Source organism: Talpa occidentalis, unplaced genomic scaffold, assembly GCF_014898055.3.
Source record: "Talpa occidentalis isolate TD23 unplaced genomic scaffold, MPIMG_talOcc4v2.1, whole genome shotgun sequence".
Taxonomy (NCBI): Eukaryota; Metazoa; Chordata; class Mammalia; order Eulipotyphla; family Talpidae; genus Talpa; species Talpa occidentalis.
In genome coordinates, this window is record NW_026555331.1 from 61864379 (window position 1) to 61886230 (window position 21852).

Sequence of the window (21852 nt, forward strand, 5' to 3'; positions counted from 1 at the left end):
TACATTCTATTTGTCTTAAGATTTCTTCAAAAATTCTATTGGGACAGAAGATATCTGTTTTATCATTCTCTTGAGTAAAGTCAACTCCTGAAATAAGGTCAACAATGAGCATGCTCACATCAAACAAATCTCAACATAGTTCTCTTTTTTATTCATCATAGGAGTTGCAGTTACTAGCTCAAACCTGAGTTCACCAGAGTAGCAGTAGGTTTAATTTCTATTTTACAATAACCTTCTCAATAAGGAATGAGAAATTGGCCATGCAAATTAACATTCAATAATGATTAAAGTAAACATATACTTTATAATCCTAACTTCTGAGATTGAAAAGGAGTGTTACTAGTAATGATTATAACTTCCAATACAGTTTTAATTAATAGAATTATAAATAATTATTCCAGGATAGCAAGCATAAATCAGGACTGTCCCTCCTGATGTTATATCAGCTACTATGTTGAGTCTACAACATGTTTTACCTTATTGAATTGGTTCATACTCACAACATAAATGGATGATAGGCATTGTTATTCCTGTTTGACAGATTAAAAAAACTAAGTCTCTGAAAAATTAAGCAACTTAATAAATCAAGGAACTGGGATTTGAACACAGCTGCCCATCTGTCTCAAAGTTTGGACATTCCTTGGCATGTTGCTGCTGCTACATTACAAAAGTAAAGGCATTGTTCTCTTAAAAATTGATTAAAAAGAAATTCCCTCGGGCCTCCCCGGTGGCGCAGCGGTTGAGCGCTGGGTTGCGAAGCTGCGCGCGGCCTCTGCGGCACCGGTTCGATCCCCGGCTGCTCCCCGGCCACCAGAGGAGGGTCCCACATGGCACGCAGACCTCTCCTGCCGCCCGCTGCTCCCCTCAGCAGTGTGCTTCGGTCCTTCTGCCTGCTCTGCTCCCCGCTCTGGCTCTGGTGAATTCTCTCACCCTCCCGCGCTTCTGACTGTACCCAGTGCATGTATAAACAAAAAAAACAAACAAACAAACCAGCAAAAACAAATAAAGCATGCCTCTATAAAAAAAAAAAAAAAAAAAAAAAAAAAAAGAAATTCCCTCACTCTTGTATTCTCACTCAAATAAAATTAAAGTATAAATAAATAAAATTGAAAGTAAATATATGGTTATAAAAATAAACATATTGGTTAGATAATAAAGAGATAGAAGACTATCCTGTATCCATAAAAGAAAATAAACTTGGAATTTCACAGATCCTTCTAAATCAGGTGATAGTATTATCTTCCAATTTAATAAAACAATGGTTTCATACCCTGTAGGAGCATTTCTCCCAGAGGAAACAAGACTTCCAGACAAGCAGAATTTTAAGGAACTGGAATGCAAAGTGAAAATTTTATTAGCGGATACCATGGGGTTATTGTGAAGAAGCCACTCGTGTTTTCATTTCTTGGTTCCTGATTGTGTCAATTCAACCTCTGGGAGAAACAGCATCATATATTGGGTGCTGATCTAGGTAATATACCACCTACTAGAGGACAGTGACTAGTCGCATAAGGTGTTGCTGCCTAATTGATGTCATAACCAAAACTTCAAAAGGCTACTCCATGGTGCAGTCACTATGAAAAAAGTTTGAATTTTCCTCAAAAAAATTTTTTTAAAGATTTATTTATTAATTTACACAAGAACCGAGGTACAGGCCAGATGCGGGGTGGGGTGAAAGGATTCACCAGAGACAGAGCGGGGAACAGAACAGGGAGACTGACGAAATAGTCTGCTGAGGGGAGCAGCGGGTAAGACAGGAGAGGTATTTGCCGTGCCATGAGGGAACCTTGCTGCCCGGCTGGGATCGAACCAGCGCTGCAGAGGCTACGGACAGCTTCACAGCGTGGCCCTCAATGGCCTGCACCACCAGGGGAGGGCCTCCTCAAAAATTTAAATATGGAGCTACCATATTATCCAGCAATTCTATTCCTGGTTATTTATCCAAAGAAAAGAAAAACATTAATTTGAAATTTTATTTCAAGTTCATAGCATTATTTGCAATAACTAAATAATGGAACAACTTGTGTCCATTAATAGATAAATGGATAAAGATGAATATATGTATGTGTATGTATATATTATATATGTGTGTATACACACACACATTCTCTATAGGGTATTCAACCACAAAACAGTGAAATCTTGCCATTTACAGCAATATGGGTGAACTTTGAGGGGATCATGTTAAATTAAATGCCAGACAGTGAATATAAATAATACATAACTTAAATTTTATGTAGAAACACAAACAAGCAACCAGTGAGCCTCCCTGGTGGCACAAGGGGTTAAGTCTCAGCACAATGAAGCTATTGGCAGCCACTGCAGCATGAGTTCTATCCCCAGCCAGGGAATTAACTCACATATAGTGCAGCAGACCTCTCCTATCTCACCCACTGCTCCCCTTAGCAGTATATTTCATTCAATCTGCCTGTTCTGCTCCCCACTCTGTCTCTGGTGAATCCTCTCACCCCCACCCCCATCCCTGGCCTATACCCCAGTTCTTGCATGCATAAATAAAATAAATCTTTAAAAAAAAAAAAAAAAACAAGCAACCAAGCTTATAGATACAAAGATTGGTAATTGCCAGAAGCAGAAGGTGGGGAAAAAAGGTGAATGTCAAAAGGGACCAACTTCCAGTCATAAAATAAATAAGTTGGCATTGCATTGCATGTAAATTAGCCAAGAGAATAAATTAGCCAAGAGAATAAATTTCAAATAACCTAAAACTATATAATGATTATCAATTATACCTCAAAAAAGGCTACTCCAGCACTGTATCAAGCAAGCTGCTGCAAGATGGTGAGAATCACGGTAAGATCACAAGAAGTCCTGAGCACATTCTCATTGCCTTGCTTCTCTGAATGTTTCCTGATGGGAAGTGATTATTCATGGTATACTGTGGAAGTACATAATGCATTCTACAAGTTTACAAATGGTGGGTATTGCAGAAGCATTGCAGTTAGTGAAAACAAATCCACATCCAGAGTAAGAACTGATTGCAGCAACAACCAAACTACCCAATGTAATGATACTGCCAAGTAGCTGGCTGATCACCCCGAGGAATTGTGCCACATTGGAGACTCCATGTTTGTCTTTGCTGCTAGCAGATTAGATACTCAGCAGTGCCTGTAGCCAGGTTAATATTGGTGAGTGGACATCAATGTTGCTTTGTACATGTATAACTTCCATCCTTGCTACTGTGGCTACTTTATTCATTAGCCCATTGGGCAGTGACAGGAGGAGCTGGGGAAAGGTGATAAATTACATTTTATTTATTTATTTATTTATTTATTTATTTGTTTATTTGTTTATTTATTTATGATTTATTATTTGTTTATTTGTACAAGCACTGGGTACAGTCAGAAGCGTGGGAGGGTGAGAGAATTCACCAGAGCCAGAGCGGGGAGCAGAGCAGGCAGAAGGACCGAAGCACACTGCTGAGGGGAGCAGCGGGCAGCAGGAGAGGTCTGCGCGCCATGTGGGACCCTCCTCCGGTGGCCGGGGAGCAGCCGGGGATCGAACCGGCGCTGCAGAGGCTGCGGGCAGCTTCGCAACCCAGCGCTCAACCGCTGCGCCACCGGGGAGGCCCAGATAAATTACATTTTCCACCTTTGTTAAGATCCTGTGGAACACAGATATCCTCACATTTTGCACCCATTTTGTAGTGATCCAATCACATATCTTTTTCAGACCACCTTTTCACCAATTTTCCAAGTGCATTTCTTCCAGGTCTCTAGCTCTCAATTAGGGTAAGGGCCTTTTGTATACTGACATTGATCAGTCATTGGAGAAGATACATGATCTCCTGAGAGGCAGTTGTCCTTAGCCAGGAAACCAGGTAGAAGAGAAATCTCTCAGCATCTCTCAGCAGCACTAAGGAGGTGAGGGAATGAATCCTTCACCGAAGAATTCAAGGCAGCACATCTCAGGCCATCACAGCATCCACCTCTTGCTGAGCAATTTGACATCAACAATTGAATTAGAATAAATTGCTAAATTAGTCTTAAGTTTTGGGGTTACTCTCATATTAGCAATGTTGACATCAGGAGCTTGAATTACAATAAATGTTTAAAACTTTAAGTGTTAAGTAACTATTGAATCCTAATCTTTTACTTTTTTTCAGTTATAGAAGACTATTTCCCATGTAGGTCTTCATTGGGATACTGGTCAAAGCTTTTTATTCATTTGACTGCCTGTGATGCATTTCTACCAAATGAAAAGAGCTACATACTCTGGGCTTCCTCTATATAGTGAAGGTGAATTCACTATAAAACTATTCCTTAATTTCTTAAATACTCTACAAGTTCCCCAGCCCATTTGATAGATTTATAACATCACACAATAAGTTGTCCTTCAGTTATTCTGCAGCATGTACTGAATCTGTATGGTAAAATGATTTGTCATTCTATTATCTTCTTGAAATGATATACACATCCAAAAGATGTTTTTAATAACTAGATTAATTCTTAGTTTGAAACTGAAGCCTTCTGGGAGTCTATGCCAGCTCTTCTGAGCTCTATGTCCAAGAGTAGCACTCTCAGCTCTTCCTTGGAAAGGAAGTAGGACTGTTCAGCCAATGGATCACCCCCCACCTTCCTGAACCCATTCTTTGATGTCCAGTTAGCCCAAGGGTGCTGCACGTTCTCTTGCGGAGAGAACTCGGCACTGTTTACCTAAAAACTTTTCAAGAAATAACTTTGAAAATAAAATGGGTTTTAATATTTGTTATTTCAATCACCAGATGATTGGACATTCAAAAATGAACCCATTACTTACTTTAAAAGCATTTCCTTTTACAGAATTTTCCTTATAAGCTCACCTGAAACATGTCACTTGTTGGCATTTCTCAGTCTTGAGTCCCTTGTATGCAAATTTAATTTTTGACTCTCTACAAATCATTTAGCAGTGAATGTCCCGGGCATTTGTAGAGTTGCCTTTGCAATTTATTTGGTTTACAGCAGCAGTAGGTGTCATCACTGTCCTGGGTCACTGTCTCAGTTCCAAGCATTTTCTCAGACAGAGGCGCATTTTCTGCAGGGCCACTGGATCTCTACAAACAGCATTCTTTCTGCCAGGGACTTTGTAATGTGCAATGAACGGTGTCATTTATTTTCATTTCCTCATACTTAATTGCATGCTTCTTGCTTCCAACATCAAGCCAGAAGGCAGGTGGCAGAAGCAATGAACTAAGCTGGGAGTAGCTGTCGTGGTTATAGGCTATGCTCCCTCCCTTAAAAGCAAGTCGGCTGTTTCCAACCCAGCAGAAGCCACTGGACTGGAAAAATGCTCCCTTCCATTGCAGGTTCTGACTCTGCAGAAGCCACTGTGGGGACTAGCACCCAATTGACTATATCTCTCAACAGCATCTACCTAAAGTGGTAAAAATATTAATCCAGTAATAGATATTAGAATGAAATAAGTATCCTGACAAATTATAGAAATTAACTACTAGATGATACTGTAGAAGACAGAACTGGTCAAATATAGTTCTTATTCAAATGATTCCTAACAACTTCTCTGCATAAATTTCAAGCAAGCCTCCTTAAAATTGATCATCCTGAGGAACAGGGTAAGTTAGTTGAACAAATTGATAATTAAAAGTATATAATTATTTATAGGCCATTTAACAATATATTCAAAGATAAATGACCATTTTTAAACTGCAAGATGTCTCAGTATGGTGCAGTTTTGTGGCCCCCAAATAGAATTGTTCAACACTGAATCAAAATAAAGTTAGTAGAAATTTATGCTTTTTTACCAATAAATGTAAATAATGACTGATTGAGATTTATTGACATCTTTCCCCAGATGATATATCCTTTTTTCCTACTACTATCTTCAAACAATATTTCATGTGCTTTTTCAATAATGTCATTTATATGTTGCTAATTGGATGTTCTTAAAATCTGATATTGAACACTGTGTTTCAATGATGAAGAGTAAGAAATGTCACAAAAATATGATTTCCTGAATCTATTTTTGTTTTTTTAATAGGGGAAAGAAGCATTCATATTATATGGAAAATGCACTTTTTTAATCTTTTTAATATAAATATAAGAAGAAATGGAATGAAAAATAGAGCAGGAGCCCCCACTGTGGTTCATTTTCAACATGACACAAACACTCAGGTGACCACAAGGTTTTTCTCTTTTGCTGCAAATCTGTGTTATGGTTGAAGATTAAGAATTAAGAACATAAATTATTATTTTTTCTCAATCCCCTCTTCATCCTTTCCTTTGCCTCTTTTCTTTCTCTGTTTAACATTTCCCTGCCAAGTTTGACTGTCCTTACCCCCCGAGCTCTCTACTTAGTGGATTAAAAATGTTTATACCTCACTCTTGTACTTCTTCTATCCATGTGTACAAACATCTCTACTCATATAAAGTTCTATCACTAAGTAATCATTTGTAAATACTGAATGAACACGATCAGAAATATAAAGCTGTTACTTGATCATATTTTCACTTGTGCAAAGCATCATTTCTCAAAATGTAAGATGGTCCTTTATTAAAAGATTCTAAAATCAGGTCCTCCCTGGTGGCACAAGGGTTAAGCACCACACCATGAAGCAATCCGCAGTCTCTGTAGCATGAGTTCGATCCCTGGCCAGCCAGGGAGCAACCCACACGGCATAGCAGACCTTGCCAGCTGCTCCCCTCAGCAGGGTACTTCAGTCAGTCTGCCTGTTTTGTTCCCCACTCTATCTCTGGTGAATCCTCTCACACCCGGTATCTCTGGCCTGTACCCCAGCTCTTGTATGCATAAATAAATAAATCTTTAAAAAAAAAAGATCTGTGATCAAATAAATTTAGAAAATGCTGCCCACCAAACTTGGAAATTCAAATCCACAGTGCAGTCCCCTGGTAAAGAAAATTTATTTCAGTATATTCCAGCCCTACCTGAGCTTGGACCCTACATTTTCATAAAATGCCTGTTAACATTTCTTGAAACACAATTTGAAAAAAGTATTAGCTTAGAAGCTACAAGTTAAGTAATTTTCAGAAAATAATTTTGAAGCAATCAATAGTTACTTTATGTAACCATAAGTCTAATAATGTAAGTCAAGAATGAATTCCAAGTATGATTTATGATATTAATATGAATAATGTATTTTAATAACCATTGAAAATAGTCACAAAGACTTGATTTGTTCATATTCTGAATTTCAAAATCCAATTAGGCTGGAGTGTTGGCTTCCATTTATGCCTCAGTATCAAAGGCCATCTGTTGTTGGTAAAGTTCCTCTGATGTAGATTAGAAAAAATAATGCTGATTGTTTATAGGTTTATTGTTAGTCTACATATTTGTGTTTTTGTGGAATTTTCTGTGATCTGTTAGATGATGATTTTTCATACCATCAAAATCAAAACCACTGATTTTTAACAATTAGTTATTTCTTCTATCTTTGATGATGATTTGACCTTCCCAATAGGAAGATTTATTTATTTCCTCACTTAATATGTAATGAACATGTATCATGTGTGAAGCATAATCCTGGGTCTTGAATTCATTAGTGAACCAAGCACATTAAGATTTCTACCCAATTTATATTCCAGTGGAGGTCAAAGAAGGAAGGTATATCAATAAACAATAAGCATAATGAATAAGTAAACTGCAGAATGTATTGCAAGATTATAAGTGCAAGCCAAAAAATAGAGCAAGGTAAGGGACTGTGAGGGCTGGAACAGGGGAAAGTGTGACTGAAATTTTAAATAGAGTTGTCTGCATAGGCCTCCTTGGAAAGCTGACATTTGTGTTAAAACTTGATGTTAAAAGAGTCTGATAACTGAGAGTAGAGTGTTCTCATCAGATGGAGTAGATAGGACACAGGCTATAATTCCTGGCATGTTCAATGAGAAACAAGGGTGATAAAGTGGTTCAAAGAATGAACAGGTAGGAGGAAAATACAAAATGAAGTTAAACAGGTAATCAGGAACCTGCAAATATAAGATCTTATAGACCATTAAAAGGACTTTGTTCTCAATTCTAGTGAAAATGACAACCACTCACGTAATTTAGGAGAGAAATTGCATGACGATATATTTTATAAAAATTACCCTGTTTATTGTTGAGAATAGACTGTAGAGACAGCACAATAGAATAAAGGAGACTACTAGGAAGGATAGTTAAGTATAGACATGGTAAAAAGTATTTAGACTCTGGAAATAGTTTAAAGATAGAGTCAAGGGAGTTTTCTGAATATTTGATTGTAGACTGTGAGAGAAAGAGAAGTTTCAAGAATAAATCCAAGTCTTTTTTTTAATAACTGGAAATGTAGAACATCTCAAAATTTGATGAGAAAGAGTTCCAGTGGAGAGATTGAAGAAAAAATGTGTGGACATTTTGTATTTGAAAAGTCTTATCTATGATTCACTCAAGTAGAGATGTTACTAGGAAATTAGATACATAAATCTAGAATTCGAGGAAAAATTTTGAGCTGGCAACCTCAGTTTGAAAATTGTCAACCTTTAGGTGGTTTGAAGCCATGAGAATACCAAATATGTGAATATAAATGGAGAAGAAAAGAAGATTAAGGCACTATAGCATTAAGACAAGGTGCATAAGGGTAGAAAACAACTAAGAAATAATTGGAGACATAGGAGGAAAACCAAAGAAGAGTGGTGTTCTCAAAGACATATGTAGGAAATGCACCGATGAGCAGTGCAAAATTAGAGGACACAGAACAGACAAACGACTTTAGCAACATGAAGATCTTTGGTGATTTTGACAAAAGTCACTCAGTGGGATGTTGGAAATAAATGTCTGACTGGAGGGGACTCAAGAGAAAATAAGAATAAGAAAATTGAAGCAAATCAAACATAAAAATGAGAACAGGAAAATTGAAGCAAATCAATGACAAACAATTTGAGAAATTCTCTTTCAAAAAGAAACCAAGAAATGTTGATATAAATTACACAAAAGTGGTGTTAAGAGCATTTTTATATAACATGAGAAAAAATAACAGCATGTTGGTATAGTGATAGAAAGCTCCATCAGAATGCAAAATGATGCAGAAGAGAAAGAAAAGAATTCTGGAAAAGTATCCTTGAGTTGGCAAAAAAAGAAATGAGGTCTAGTGGAGAAGATGTTCCTTAGTGATTCAAACTGCCCTGTGACTTCTAGGCATATTTTGGCATCTTCAGAGAAATCTGGGTAAAGCTAATGAACATAAATAGTTTTTTATGATTTTTTTTTTGTTATTACTTAGAAGGCAAAAATTCCCTCAGCAATCTATCACTCCTATTTGGAATTTGGTAATCCCACATGGAATTAAGTAATACTAAATATTTATAGCTTTATATATGTGGAGTTCATAAAAAGTGTGAGAATTGCTGGTCTTTCATCATTTTTCAAAACCAAAGGTTATATGCCCCAGAGACATAGTAATCATAAGTGTACCTGGATAAACAACAAAGCATGTATTAATCAGTTGGCTAACAGCAAAATTTTAATCAGGAAAGTGACTTATTCCAAACCACATTAAAAAAAAAAAAATCACTCAGGCTGCTATTGGACAATGGATGGTAGAGGGACAAGCACCAAGGAGGAAAAGGTATAGAAGGCTATTGTGATTTGGACAAAGCTTTTAGCTGGGAAGTAGGTTGAATTACACAAATGCATTTTGACAGGTGATAACTTTTTATGTCAAGATTAAAATTTAGAATAAGAAATTGCACTACTGAATTGTTTTCTCAGTATATCCTTGCTAATAGAGTAATTTCCTATTTTCCCATTTGCAGCTACTATGTTTTCTTGACTTCATCATGATTCATATTAATACAATGCCAAAAGAGAAGCTCTATAATAGGCACCTCATTTGCTATAACAAAAGAGAAGTTTCTAAAATGCTTGAAAGAACATTTCATTTGTATACCAATTTTAGTACTCAATTTAAGTAAAAATTTTGCTTTTGCTAAGTTTATAGGTGTTTCAAAGCATTACTTTTTCACAATGAGATTGTTTGCTTTTCATCTTCTCAGATAGCATTTTATATAAGATTAACATTGTAACCATTAATTTTTTTTCATATCTATTTTGTAAGTTTACCATTACCATTATCAAATAAGATTTAAAATTCACTTGTATTGCATTTCATTTGTATAAAGAATAGAATAAAAAAGAATAGAAACAAAAAATGTGGTTTACTAGGCAGACTCAGATTAATATTAGTTATGCTGACTATAATACCGTAACTCTTCTAATGACATTAATTAATGCAATATTTTTGGTTTTGACAGCATGTGATTCTGTAAGTCATCTGACTAAAGGTAGAAGTGCTAAAAATCTACAAGTGTAATTAATACTGAATAGTGATGTATGTCTGATGGTTTGGACCTGTAACTAATCTCAGATCAAGTGGAGGTATCTTTACTTCCAACTATGTCACATACTGAAACAACAGAGAGCTGAGCATTTATATTATTCTTAAAATGATCATCTCCTACCTCCTGAAAGTACTAGAAACTGGATGAAGGAACTGACCTTTCTCAAAGCATGACACACACTTTTTTGATGCTCATGAATTCTGTCAGTTTCAGTCCTTTCATCCATAAAGACAGAATGATTTCTCTGTGCTACAAATCAGAGCCAAAGCTTAGTAAACTACCAAGTGACACTCTTATTATGTTTTAAGTCCTTTCCTTATGTTTCCTAATTCAATCATACTTAATGGGAAAAATTACTGGGTTGAAAGTTATAATTGATAATTACACTGAATCAAAACTTAGACTTTGATATATCTTAACAAAGAAAAGTCTTGAATTGGATAGAATTCTCATTTTGAGATGTTCATTGTCACCAAAAGGAAAATTATCTTAAAATATGTCTCAACAATAAGGCTTTGTATTCAGCTGACACTAAGATATGACTGAATTAAAAGAAACATTTAGTTGTGTTTCTACACATATTGGCAATTTGGAGTCATGTAGCTAAGTCAAAGATGAATATTTATTTCAAAACAATATTAACTCTAATATTCCCAATCCTCATTAGTACTAAAAAAATCAGGGATCTTTGTTACTATTATTCTTTTATTCATTGATTTGAGGTTATTTATTGATATATATTTGTTTAAAATTTTATGTCAGTCACTGTTCTGAACTAGGCACATAGTTAGGAATGCCAAAAAGTTCTACCCTTCCAGAGTTTACATGCCAGACAGTTCACCAACATATAGAGAGAGGTAAAATTGTATTCTGTGCTAAGTGTTGAAACCCACAATTGTCTCTGACTCCCCTCTGACCTTGATTGGATGCCTCTGAGTATCTGTTTGGAATTCCTCTCTCCTGGTGGGCCTGCATTAACAAGCAGATGAAAGTTGTGTGCCTCTCCCTTTCCCAAGAGAGAGCCTAATGGTTAACTGCTGCCACCCTCTCTTTTCTGCTGTTCGTAGACTAGCCTACTGTAAGCACCTGATCCACTCCCAGCTGCTGATCATGGAGTCACACATGCTTCCTTACCAGGGACTGCATGGTTCTAGGAATTCTAGCCAGCCCCATTCCACTTAAACAACCTCCACTTCCAATAGTCTCCACCTGCAGAGTTCCAACACACAGCTTCCCTACATTTGCTTAAAGTTCCCTAGCTCTCCCCCAAATCATAAGTTTGCTTTGAGTCTTTTCTCTCAGATCCTCATATGGCTGTCTTCTTTTTTCTTTTTATTACTCAAATATCAGCTCAGATATCACTGCACAGTGCTTCATTGACCACATTATTAAAATGTGTAACCTTTTTCACATCACATTATCAAGTTCTGTTTTCTTATCATGATCTGAAATGACTGTATATCATTATTACTTGGTTACTGTATCTTTTCCAGACTGGATGCAAGCTCTGTAACAGAAGGAACCTTGTCTGCCTTATTCACTGTTGCATCCTCAACATGCAGAGCAGTGTCTGAGCCTTGGTAGACACTCACTACATGATCATTAAATGATTGACATGAGTGTTACTGCTACTGTACTTTTCATTTTTGTAGGCTGGGTTCTTGTATTGCTCATTCTCATTTATGATAAGTGGGTCTTTTGCATCCAGAAAAACAAAGTTGGAAAAAATCAAACACATTAATTAAAAAGAAAGACATTGCTTGGATCAAGTCTGTCTCAAATAAAATAAAGATCTTCACCATTCCTTCTAAACGTTACCCACATTTTCAAATATTCTGTTCTTAAAAATTTAATTCAAGTGTTGTGCAGCTTGAAAATCCTCATTCTCCTAGGCAGAATAATGTGTTTTCTGTTTGATCTCCCACAGCATATTATTTATGTCTGCAGAGCAAAGCCTATGTGATAGTGACAGTGAAGTGAGAAAATGGTAATTTCTAACTTATTGCTTCAAGGGGCATGCATAATGTGCTAACTAGAAAGAATCATTAAACTATACAGTGGGACACCTGTTTTCAGGTTTGTCACCAAAAGCAAGTGACTGTTTCCATCAAAGGGAATCAAAAATCCCGTTACCTATATAACACAATGTACAGATCAATTATCCTAAAGAGAAAATACTTTTAGAATGTTTAAGTTAAAGATATAGAGTCATAGTATTATTTCTAGGTTTTTAAAAGTGAAACAGACTGGATATGACACCAAACACAAATGCAAAGGAAGAAAACAGATAAGTTGAACTTCATTAGAATTACACACTTTATGTAGAAGTAAAGGTCAACCCTACAGGCTGGGAGGAAAATATAAACCATATTTCTGATAAGGGTCTATTATCAAGATATATAAACAACTTTTGCAACTCAACAGCAAAAGACAAGCAATTCAATTTTAAATTGAGTAGATTTAACTTGAATCGACATTTTTGTTAAAGAAAATAGATGGCCAGCAAGTAGATGAAAAGATAGTCAAAGTCATCAGAGACTAGGATAACACAAATGAAAACCACAATAAGGTACCATTGTGGCACCTAACTAAGGCGTCTATAACATTTTTTAAAGATTTATTTATTTATGCATACAAGAACTGTGGTGTAAGCCAGAGGTGTGGGAGTGGTGGTGAGAGAATTCACCAGAGAGTGGGGAGCAAAACAGGCAGATCTACTGAAATACACTGCTGAGGGTAGCAGCAGGCGAGGCAGGAGAGGTCTGCTGCGCCATGTGGGTTGCTCCCTGGCTAGCCGAGGGCAAACTAGTGTTGCGGTGGCTGGAGATGGTTTGATAGCACTGTCTTTAATCCCTGCACCACCAGGGAGACCCCCGTAACATTTTTTAATGGAAAATAGCAAGTTTTCATCAGTATGTGGAGAAATTGGAACGCTTATGCAATGTTGGTAGGTATGTAAAATGTTGCAGTCACTGCAGAAAACAATTTGGCAGTTCCTCAAAAGTTAAACACAGAATTAATATATATCCCCAATTCTTCCCAAAGAGTTGAAAACAGGGACTCAAACTAATACATGCTCACCCATGTATATCACAGCACTATTTACAATACCCAAAATGTGGAAACACAGTGTGCATTAATGGGTAAAGAAACAATTAGTGTATTTATATAAATGGAATATCATCTATCCATAAAAAAGGAATGGTGACAGGGTAAAAACAAAGAGGGAAGGAAATACAGTGGGAAAATAGTGGACTATGGTGGTGGACTATGGGTGATTTGGTGGCAGGTATCCTATTATTTATGTAGTGACATCTGATGGGGAAGATCCTAATATTACCTCAACTAAAAGAAAAAATTGATATATTTTTTTAATTTTTAAAAAGAAATTATATTCTGATACATGTTAAAATGAGGATGAACCTCTCAAAAATTATGCAAAGTGAAAGACCCCAAACACAAAGGATCACATTATATGTATCCAGTTAAATTTAATATCAAAATGTAAAACCCATATTTCAAAATGTAGGTTGATAGTTGCCAGAGATGAGAAAATGGAGAAAAATGCTTAATAAGAAAAGGTTTTACTTTGGGTTGATGAACATATTCTAGAACTACACTGAAGTGGTGGTTTAAATAGCAATATGAATGTATTAAATGCTTCTGAAATGTTTGTTTTAAAATGATTAATTATATTATGTGACTTTCACCTCAAATTATTTTTTAAAGGAGCAGGCAACCAGCACTTAGAAGACTATTAGGAGTGAGACTAAGTAAAATGAATTTGTTCAAAATCATTACTTAAGACATGTGTATTGAGACCATGGTTTTGAAAGCTTCACTCTCACTGGTACAGAGAACAATGTCCAAGGCAAACCCCAAGTGAGTCCAAAAAATAGTGTTCTGACATTTCTTACTAACATATCACCACCACCACATATAAATGTTAAGGACCACAAGGGAAGATTAAACATCTCAGAAATATTGAATAAGGAAGAACTCATTCTCAGGTATTGCATAATCCTAAAGGGAGTGCTTTCTTAAGTGAAGAGCTACAGGCAGAAGCTTAGAAAAAGAGTCCTGGTGATAATTATCTCACATTTCATGGGGACAAAAGTTCAGAAGGATTGATAGGGATGGGCTATATAATATATATAAGAGCATATAATATATATTCATATGTATATATTTCATACATATTCATATACTTTATATGAAAATAATCCAAAGGATAGATTTGAGAGTTAGGCTAGGAGCTGTTCACTATACCTGAGTGAATACAAGACTTTGAACTGCCTTTTTGGCTCTGTTAGTCACATCTTTCAGTGTGCACATGAACTTTAGTCTCCAAACTCAGGTGTGCCTCAATTATAATTTGATTTTTCCTTAACTCAATTTAGTTTGTAAATGTCTCATTTCCCCAAGATGTCAGACAATTCAATTCAGTCAACTTGACATCCATGTTCTATCCCTCCCACCTGTCCCCCTGGTTTTGAATAAGTTCATAAATACTATGATGGCATTGTGAATGAGAAGGAATTAGACTTCAGGACCTCTGATCTTCTGAGATATCCAACACTGCTTCTAGTCTAGGGCACTGTGGTGAGGTTTCTGCCTCCTGCCTACGTGGTAACTTCATAGCTGATAGCTTTCTCCCAACATCTGTTCCACACCTAAGCACCTAGTAATTGAGTTGCTGCATTGGCACAGTGATAGGTCAAAGGAAACCTTTAGAGCTGTCTGTTGCCCATCTGCAAGGGCACTTCAGTTAGCCATTTCCTCCCTGGGATCTTGTCAATTTTATAATATGCTAACCAATGAAACTTCCTTCCTTTCCTTTTTTTTTTTTTTTTACCTTTTTTTCCCCTAAAGATTTATTTATTTATGCACAAAAGAGCTAGGGTACAGGCCAGAGATGCAGGGGGTGAGAGGATCCATCAGAGACAGGGTAGGGAACAGAACAGGCAGACTGACTGAAATACACTGCTGAGGGGAGCAGCAGGCAAGACAGGAGAGGTCTGCTGTGCTGTGTGGGTAGCTCCCTGGCCGGGCATCGAACTCATGCTGCAGTGGCTGTGCATAGGATAGCTTCATAGGGCTGTGTCTTAACCCCTTGCACCACCAGGGAGGCCCCTATTCTTAATGATCTTATAATATCTCATTATAATCTAACACAGTGCACTTATGCCCATTTTTTTCATTTCTAACATATTTTGTTCTTTTCAGAGATCCTTTAAAATAACTGACTTTGGGTTTATTGACAGAATCTATAATACCTTAGTCATGTCAATAATTTTCTTCTTTTTATCAATATTTCCATCCTCCCTGTTTCTGGGCTTCTCTTTCTCTAACTCCTAAATATTTGACTCACTAAATTTTAACTCTTTTGGTACAAGCAGTAAAGACTATAAGTTCTTACTCAAACATTGATTTAAGTCAATCCAAGAACTTTTAAAATAAAATATATTCATGATGACTTAGTTCTGTATTTGGTAACCAAAATTGTATTATTTATTTACTTCATCATGAACTTAAAGAATATTTTCATTATTTCCAAAGATATTTAATAGTGTGTGAAAATTTTAGTCAGAAAATGTATAAAGTTTATAAAAACATGTTTTATAGCATAATATATGCTCAATTTCCATAACTGTAATTAATAGTTCAATTGTAAATGTTCATTTATTCAAGTATATGACTTATGTTATCACTTATGTTAAACCCACTGGAATGGTTGAACTTAAAAAGATTAATAAAGGTAATTTTTTGTTGCTTTGGTCAGTTGTGAAAGAATTGTGTTAAAAATTTCCCAGTATAACAGTTGATTTGCAAAAATTTGCCTTAAAATTCCATTGATTTTTATTTTATTTTATTGGATGCTATTTTATGAGGTGCACACAGATGTAATTTTTAAATGTTTTTAGTCAATTTATTTTGTCAAATAAATGACTATCTCTACTAATTGTTTCTGGCCTTAAAGTGCTTTTTAACTCCACTTGCCCCCAATTAATACAGGCATACCTGACTTTGCTGTACTTTTCTTTATTGCACCTCAAAGATATTTTTTATAGTTTTTTTTCCAAATTTTTTGTGGAAGCCCTGTATTGAACATCTCTAGTGCCACTGAAAGCTCCGTGATAGCTAGCACTTTTTAGCAATAAAGTATTTTTTACATTAAGGTGGTTTATTTATACATAATGTTATTAATCAATTAATAAACTACAGCATGAAGTCTCTTTTGTCATACAGAAGCTTTTCACTTTGATGTAATCCCAGGTGTTTGTCTTTTCCTTGACTTTCTTTGCTTTGGATGAGTCTTTAAAGATGTTACTAAGATGTATGTCTTATAGTGTTTTATCTATATTTTCTTCTATATATTTTATGGTTTCAGGATGTAAAAAATAAATAATTAAAAAAAGAAAGGTGGATGGCCTCACTTCCTAAACAATATGCTGCAACTGTCTAAGTAATGTTTTCTAATTGTCACACAAAATTTTTTAAGAAAATCAGATTTAAATTTCTGGTATCAGGAGGGGAGGGATGAGGAGAATACAGTGGACTATAGTGGAGGGCTGTGGCTGCTTTGGTGGTGGGAGAGATACAGTGACCACACTTGAGAGGAGAAATACTGTTCTGTCAAAACATTAGCAAGGATGTAAGGAAATGGTACTTGGTTTAAAAATATATAATATATTTTTATATTATATATATATTATATATTATATTATATATATATATATATATATATATAATAATATTATATATATATATATTATATATAATATATATATATATATTATATATATTTATATTATATATATATTATATATATATTTTTAATTTCTTGTCTACTCACACCTAAACCATCACATTGTTCTGTTGACAGTTTCTTTGACTTGTATATGTGATTTTACCAAAAAATGTTTTTAAGTAAAAGTTTAAGTATGATCAAAAATAAATAAATAAATAAACTACAGCATATTGTAAACATAACTTTTGCGTGTATTGGGAAAGCAAAAATAATTCACGTGGCTCTCTTTGTTGTGGCGATCTAGAACCAAACATGCAACATCTCTGAGGTGTGCCTGTATAGTTTTTTCTTTTAAATTTTATTTTTTAATTGAGGTAACATTGATTTACAACACTGTATATTATTTAAGGCAATTTAAGATTCACACCTCCTCAGATGCATGTCACCACACCACACCTACCACGAAAGCACCCATAGTCCTTTACCAGAGACCATTGAGCCCCCGGCCCCCATGTTTCCCACCCCTTCCTCACCCACACCCCCCTATAGTAGTCTCTATTCTATCATCATATTTCTAATATTTGCTTTGGTTAAATTTTGTCAGCTCCTTTGTTCTGTTTCTCTGTATCCCACAAATGAGTGAAATCATCCAGTATTTGTCTTCCTCTTTCTGACTTATTTCACTTAGCGTAATTCCTGTTCCATCCATGTTGTTACAAATGGCAACATTTCATCTTCTTTTAATAGCTGGGCAGTTTATACACCACATGTTCTTATCCCACTCCTCTGTCATTAAGCATTTAGGTTGTTTCCGTAACCTGGCATTCTTTGGGTAAACGCCTAGTAGTGGAAATGTGTATCATTAGGGTAGTTTCATTTTTTAAAGTTCAGAAAACTTAATATTTTTATAGCTATGAATAATGCTACAACTAATATTCATGTGTAAAAACCTGTGTCCCTGATTATTTTCATAGAATAGATTCTTGGATGTGTTATTATCTTGACAAAGGGTATGAACTCTTGTAGGTCTTGATGCATTTTGCCAAATTGATTTCTAGAAAGGTTGCAGAGATTTACAATTCATCGCAGTGTGTGATAGGTGAAAAGTAATGTATCATCAATGCTTTAGTGTGCATTTCCTGATTACTTGTGAGGTTAAACATTAACAGAATGTGATATATGTTTAACCAATTCTCTCATAAGAATATCGGATGGTTTTAATTATTCAGCTTGGAGCTTTGCTCTTCTACATTCAAAATATTTGTGAATCTTACTCTTAACTTAGCAATGTGTTAAAACAAAGAACTAGTTCCCAGTCCAGCATACTTCAATACCCTTGGAATGACTGGCCTACAGGGAACAATTATGAAATGACAAAAGGAATTATAACGGCAAATGAAGGCTTCTCCTCAGCAAACCTCAGCTGTACAAAAGAAAATATTCTCATTTCATTCTTTTGAATGATCAGAATGAGTATTAATAGGATTTCATGCTTTCTGTTGAAAATAAAAACACCATCTAGAATTCTGACTTTAAATGATTTTTAATATAGCTATTTTATATTTGCTATTGTTTTTCCACCCCAGGGTTGCTTTGGAATCATTCAGCATTTACTGTTTTCTGTGACATCTTATTTAACTCCATTGCTTGTTTCCGTTATCTCTGGGAAAGTATCTGCCTATTGTCATCCAAAGGAATTCTGAAATATTATTTAATGAACTTTCATAATTTTACACAATGATGGTCAAACCATTGTGACTTTTATCTTAGTTTTGTTCATCACATTCTTATGAAGTTAAACTTTTTTGTGTAAATCACATCCTTTCTGGGCTGCCCTGGTGGTGAAGGGGTTAAAGTCTCAGAGCTATCAACCTATCACCAGTCACTGTTACTTGAGTTTGATCCCTGGCCAAGGAACTAACCACAGGACACATCAGACCTCTACTGTCTCACCCACATGGCCCAGGAGACCTCTCTTGCCTCACCCACTGTTTCCCTCAGCAATGTATTTCAGTAGATCTGCCGGTTATATTCCCCACTCTATCTCTGGTGAATCCTCTCACTCCCAACCTCCTTTCCATGTGACAAATTCTTTGGAACAGTCATTTAACTTTTTGTTGTCTTCCTATTTTTAATAATTTGCCATCTTTGTGAAGGTCACTCGTGAAAATGTAGCCATCTCAATGACATTTTGTGATGTCCACACCAGGATGTTCCTTCAAACCCCAGTTGAAAATGTGTACCCTCCCTATCGCCTTCCTTCCTTCCTTCCTTCCTTCCTTCCTTCCTTCCTTCCTTCCTTCCTTCCTTCCTTCCTTCCTTCCTTCCTTCCTTCCTTCCTTCCTTCCTTCCTTCCATTTATTTATTTATACAAGCACTGGGTACAGTCAGAAGTGCGGGAGGGTGAGAGAATTCACCAGAGCCAGAGGGGAGAGCAGAGAAGGCAGACTGACAAGTACACTGCTGAGGGGAGCAACGGGCGGCAGGAGAGGTCTGCACGCCATGCAAGAGAGGTCTGCACGCCATGTGGGACACTCACTAGCGGCCAGGGATCCAACCGTAGCTGCAAATGCTGCGGGCAGCTTCGCAGCCCAGCGCTTAACCGCTGCGCCACCGGGGAGGCCCCCATCCTTTTTCATACAGAGACAGAGTGTCAGTTGGGCATGTATGTCACAGGCAAGAATATAAAAATGTGCGTACACTGCATTTGTCTATGTTACAGACCACAGGGGCTACAGGCTTAATGTATTCTACCTCAAAGAACAGAGTCATGTAAACTTTATCTTTTCAAAGATTTATTTTATTTATTTATGCATACAAGTGCTGCAGTAGGCCAGAGGCGCAGGGGGGTGAGAGGATTCACCAGAGACAAAGTGGGGAGCAGAACTGGTAAATTGACTGAAATACCCTGCTAAGGGGAGCAGCAGGTGAGACAGGGGATCAAACTCTGCTGCAGTGGCTGCTAATAGCTTCATAGTGCTGAGGCTTAACCCCTTGCACCACCAGGGAGGCTCCCAGAATCATGTAAACTTTAATGCAGGAAAAAGGTAGACTGTGTTTCAAAAAACTTTTGCTTAAGCAATGATTTTTGATTTGTTGTAATGATTTTTATACTACTTTCTCAATTGCAATGGTTTTGTGAAGGACTACTTTGTTTCGCAGGTTGTGAGAACTAAAAAGGATCTTCCCTAATTTCAATTGTTGTTCTAGTAGATGTGATGGGCTATCAGAGTAGCCTAAACAATTTATTACAAAGTCAAATAAAATCATATTTATTGAAAAAGAAAAGAGAAAGGAAGGAAAGTGGGGGAGAGGAAAGGTAAGAGGGAGAGTCTGCGACTAGGCATCACTCTGGTCTCATCTGGGTTTTATTGTGCATCCCTACTACCTTCTCTGGTTTTAGCTGGTCTCTTTCAGCTGAGTTTGCCTGAATTTATTTTCATGATGGTAGCACAGCTTAAAAAAACAAACAGAAAGTGGGTAAGATCTCTTAAGTCTTAGGCTTGAAACTAGCAAACTAGAGTATCCAACATTTTCTATTTTTCACAGCAAATTCCAGTATCATTCCATATTTACGGAAAAGAATCATGGTAAGTTTTCCTACCTAATGGGAGGAATGGCAGAGCTGTATTGCAGACTAATTCTAGGAGATGTAACGAATGAAGCTATTTGAAATCTACCCAAGCAGTAACAGTCGTTTATAATAATTTGTATACTTATTTGCTCCAATTTTTCTTCACGTTTACCACGTCCTTCAACATAACTTTAATAAAAACAATTCACTCTATATTTACCTTCAAGTTTGCTTTGTAAATTATTTTATGTGCTACATCATTCCTTTTAATGTCTGTAGAGGGCCTAAATCACTGTGTCATATTTTATACAACTATTTCCCTATGGATGAAAATTTAGTTGACTTTTTTTTTCTTATTGCAACCATACCCTTATAAGCACATCTTTGTATGCTCATGGTTCTAATTGTAAAGGCTTATTTGTTAGAAAAGCAATTGCTGGTTCAAAGGGTATATACATTTTTCATTTTAATGGACTGAATTTACTTTATAGAAAGGACCCACTATTGGTGATACACTTGTCAAAGTAATTAATGCTGGTTGTAGGAGCTAATAACCCTAAACACAGTAAGAACACAGGTTCAGTTCACATGTCCAGGCAGCCACTTGAATAGTTCTCCCGCAGTTACTCAGAATCCCAGCTCCTTTCACCACCTTCTTCTGCCATCTCAGAGAGTGGCTTCAGAATCCCTTCTCTACATCCCCTGCATTCAACCAGTTGTCAAGAAGGAATTGAAGTAGGAACAAAATGGGAGATACTTAAGATAAAATTTTGGCATGGCACATTTTCCTCCGTCTACAACTCAGGCATAGAGCCTCAATTTAACCCCAACGTATGCCGGAACCTGTATAATATCCTCATGTGTCCAGGTGAAGGAAGGGTACTTGTGAACATCCGGTCTCTTTGTTCCTCTGATCATGGTAACTTTTCTGTATGTGGTATTTCTATTATTTTATTACTATTATTATTATTTGAAAGTCCTGAACAACTTGAAAAGGAACAAATCATGCATAATTCCAGACTTTTAAAAAATGCAAAAAGAAGTAAATATTCCCTATCCAGCCCATCCCATTTTTTTTAAAATATATTGCTTTTTTTTTTTTTTTTTTTTTTTTCAGATTTATTCATACGTACAAGAACCGGGGTATAGGCCAGATGCGCGGGAGGTTGAGCAGATTCACCAGAGACAGAACAGGGAGCAGA